General features: G+C 41.5%; 1 long non-coding RNA gene across 1 annotated transcript; it reads right to left on the reverse strand.

Moving 5' to 3' along the window:
* Positions 1-24: 24 nt before the first annotated feature.
* LOC118416110 lies at positions 25-4,221 on the reverse strand. Its single transcript, XR_004831199.1, has 3 exons — positions 3,522-4,221; positions 2,474-2,580; positions 25-327 (listed from the first exon to the last, which is right to left on the reverse strand). It is a non-coding gene; the product is annotated as an uncharacterized LOC118416110 (long non-coding RNA).
* Between the last annotated feature and the right edge of the window lie 6 nt (positions 4,222-4,227).

The raw sequence follows: 4,227 nt of genomic DNA on the forward strand, positions 1-4,227 counted from the left end.
TCTACTCACCAAATAAAAACCAAATACATGTAATCAATTAGAAGTCGACAGACTCACCTCTCTACCCTTCAGAACGTTGACGTACCCACTCAGCGGGTTGGTAACATTGAACGGTGCCGGGTGGACCGGGCCGGGGGGTCTAGTAGGGCCGGCGGTCGTGTTCGGGATGGGGGTTGGGACTTCGGTTGGTTGTGAAAGTCTTTTAATCAGTTCAGCGTGACACAGCGGCTGGGTTCTGAGTTCTCCGAGATAAAAGTACGTGGGGAAGTATACAAAGTTGCAGAGAATGAATCCCACGACTAGACCAATCACGAGGGGTCTTTTGCCCTATATATGGATGACAAAAAGTAAAGTGAGCTGTGATTGGTTCACATGGAATCGTAATGTAAAATGAAACAAATAAACTAGAACAAATTGCTGTCAATCATAAAGACAGATGAACGAGGGGTGGTCTGCCAAGCATCCTTACAATAAAAAAAATAATAACTCAAAATAAATATTTGAAACCAAAATACTGAGGGTGACTTCAATCTTTATCTACATTTAGCAATCATTCCTAGTTTTAATAGGCTTACTTCAAAACCTGGGCCCGGCCGGGCAGCTTTCGGGGACGAAAAGTATTATATAAAAGACACAAAATAACCACACAAGACGTAAAGAGAGTATTCATGGGTATTATTTGTGTATATTTTTACGTAACGTTTCTGCATTTCGTTTCTACGAACAGACCTGCTGGGCCCCGGTTTGGAAATGTGACTTTAGCCTTAAAAAGGGCCTTTTGGGTCACTATCAGTTTCCTATTTGTGGAGGGATACTGCAACCAGTACCTCAACAGATTAAATGCGATTTGAACTCTGACCTTATAATTAGCACACCGCGTGTCATTATACATAATTGTGAGTTCTTTTTTTTTTAGAAATTGTTTGTGTCAGTGAACAAATACAATAGTCCGTCGATCCATATCTTCTCTATGTAAATTACCAAAGCATGGTATTAAGCCTCGCAGTAATCGTATATCATCACATTTGTTGCATCTAAAGCTTCTAGTATGACTGTATGTTCATATTGTAAAGTTTGCACATTCGAAGTTTCGCAAGGCGGGTTTGGCGCCATCTAAGACAAAATAGGTCACATTTCCAAACCGGGGCCTGGTCGGGATGTTTTAAGAAACGAAAAATTAAGATCAAGGAGCTATACACAAATTACACCCATGAATATTACTTTGACATTTTGTGTATTTTGATGTCTTTTATATCATTCCTTCCCGAAAGCTACCCGGTCGGACCCCGGTTTGGATATGTGACATAGGCCTAACTGGCCCGGAGTGCTAGCCTGGTATCCAGCCGTAATATAGCTTGTCTCTTCTCTCCTCTCTGGCCAGAGAGGAGAGAAGAGACTCGGAAGCTATATTACGGCTGGATCAGGGGTCTAGCCAGCGTCCGTTTTTCTGTCAATTGACGGAAATGTGCTGCGTCTGACGGAAAAATTTTAAAACCAATCCGTCAACCTTGACGGACAAAAATCCTTGGTGGAAGCTACAGGCGGCTTGGGGACGCCGTCCACGGCCGTAAAAGCCACACACTGTTTGTTTTGCTATTGTTATGATTGTTGACAATGTGTGTCGGCGCCCTTTCGCATACAATAATCTCATTAAAACCCGTTTTTCAAGGTCTCAGTTCAGTCCTTCTAATTAATTTTCGCGGTTTTCGCGACGATTGTAATTGGCTGACGGAAAAAATTTCGAGCTGGCTAAAGCCCTGGGCTGGATACCAGGCTACCGGAGTGCCAGTGGACGAACGCATCATGCCAGTTGACCTGGAACGTTTACAAACTACCAGACGGAGGGAAAACTCTACGGCACCGGGGCCAACATTCCCCGATCAAATTTGTCCAAGTACCGGTCTGAAAACTCGACAGGCGACCATATTCGCCAGCACATCTCAAGTTTGACATCACCGATACATAGTAGTCTCTACCAGACTGACTACACTGGCTATCAAATGGAGAATAATTTGCCAGAGGAGTTTTGCTGCCAGAGGAGTTGGTCAGCCGCGCAGTCGGAGGGGAAACATGAACCTTAGCGTGGACTGACTCCCCTGGCCAATTTCCCTATATTTTTCCAGAATTCTACGATCCCCGCACCCCCGTAGGAAGGCCTGGTAGAGGCTAGTTACAAACATAGAGCCTATACCACTCCTCATCGATCGCTAGAAGAATTGTAAACATTGGTCAAACAGAGATATCATACAAGAGTTAGCCGGCCTTGAATTGGGGCACAGTATGCGACCCCCATTGACTACCTATAGGTCACATACTGCCACATATTCTTTGTCTATTTGTCCGATTTCTACTATTTCTATGTACAACGATCTAATACTAAGTAATAGTATGGAATCTGGTAGAGACTGCCATGTGAAAAAAAAGTTTGACACGTCCACGCGTAGATAGTTGTGTCACGAACTCGGGCACTTACCTTGCAATCAGAGAACGGAACCATATTGGTGACATGTACAATCGTTCTGTGTGTCCCTAATAGTAACCAGCCAGGGCAGGTGGTACACAGTCTGGTCTAGTCGACTCCTAAAACAGGGATCGAAGGGTAGGAATAGCTAGCTAACAGATTTCACATACTGAAGCAGAACACTGATCACTAGAAACTGTTTAACAGTAGATTTAGCATGTACTGCGCGTCACAACACAAAAGAAAACGACATCTCAGAAAGCTTTCTTGATCCGTTCGCTCTGAATAAGTACAAACAGGTTTTTCTTGCCCCGGGCACTAACTGGACTTTCGTATACAACACGCGTCGCCCATATAATGCAGTGTACTGTGTGAAGATACGGTTGAATAAAATGACTGAAGAATTTCACGTGTTCAGGTTTGTAGAGAAAGGCTCAATCTTTAACGTTGCTGAGTATACAAATTTTCGCACACTAAAACTCGGGAAGGCTGCCGAAAATTATATTTTCATACTTGAGAAAATAGACTGTCTGGTTTTAGAGACATAGGAGACAGAGAAGACAACCTTGAGACATGTCTCTAAGAGAGTCTTAGAGGCGGACGTAGAGACAACATCTTTACCAAACCTGACATAAGTATCTCATGAAATGTTATTTCTGTTTTGTTGGGATGTGTTTGTCCGATGTACGAAAAATATGCTATACTTATTCTTTTGAGTATCAGACTCGTTGTCTACATATTATACTACTGGAATAAAGAACGATATAACAAATCTAGAATATTTGAAACAAAACCTTGAATAGAAAAAGGATATCAAAACAGTGATTATTCATATCGGCTGTTTTTGCCGCAAGACATAGATTATAATTCAGTGTAAAATGTGTACGATATTGTTTTCATAGTACGGTGAACTTGAACCATATGTTACGTCACCGAATCGGAATTATAATGATATTATGTTATATTATAATGTGGCTCTAGCATATACGAAAACATGCTCAAAGGAAAACTTACAACGACAAATATAGACAATGCCATCATGAGCTAAAATTTTACCAACCTGGACAGAAGTTCAAATGGCAGAAAACACTTGAAACGCCGCATCAACAAAGTCCCTTACATGTGACGGCGGCCATTTTGTATTTCTGACGAATCATAACATTTGTAAATGCTGGCCGTACTAAAAATATGAGCGACCTTTCCAAGCCAGCATACCTCACAACTTATCACAAGTACCATCAATCTAGTGTAGTAAGACTACTACAAGACATGGAGTCCATTCTTACCGTCAACGGCGTGGCATTGTTATTCAAATGACATGCAAATGTTCGTTATTGAGCGCGTCACACCGTTTTCAGCCATTGCCACGTTCCCTTGTCATTGTCGACCAAACTTTTGTCTTGACTTGAAGAACCAGTAACGCCCAAACCATTTACGTGTATCTGTATCTAAGCATAAGATTTAATCCATCCAGGTGACAAATATACACGTTTTGAACGTGCAAGTTCGTTGTTAGATTAGAAAATTTATCGCAAACTTAACTCAGAGATCTAATATGATGAAACTGTATTGAAAAGTTCGTGCATGCCCGAATGCTAATTGTAAATACATGATAGAAACATAAGGTAGATATATGTACATGTGAAGTGATAAACATGATTTTAAGTAAGGCTGCTCGAATGCTAGTGTTGGATATTCTCCAAGCAGAGGTTGAATCGTGAAGACATATATTATTTTACCCCGACTACTACAATAACTATATCTCC

This window comes from Branchiostoma floridae, chromosome 5, assembly GCF_000003815.2.
Source record: "Branchiostoma floridae strain S238N-H82 chromosome 5, Bfl_VNyyK, whole genome shotgun sequence".
NCBI lineage: Eukaryota > Metazoa > Chordata > Leptocardii > Amphioxiformes > Branchiostomatidae > Branchiostoma > Branchiostoma floridae.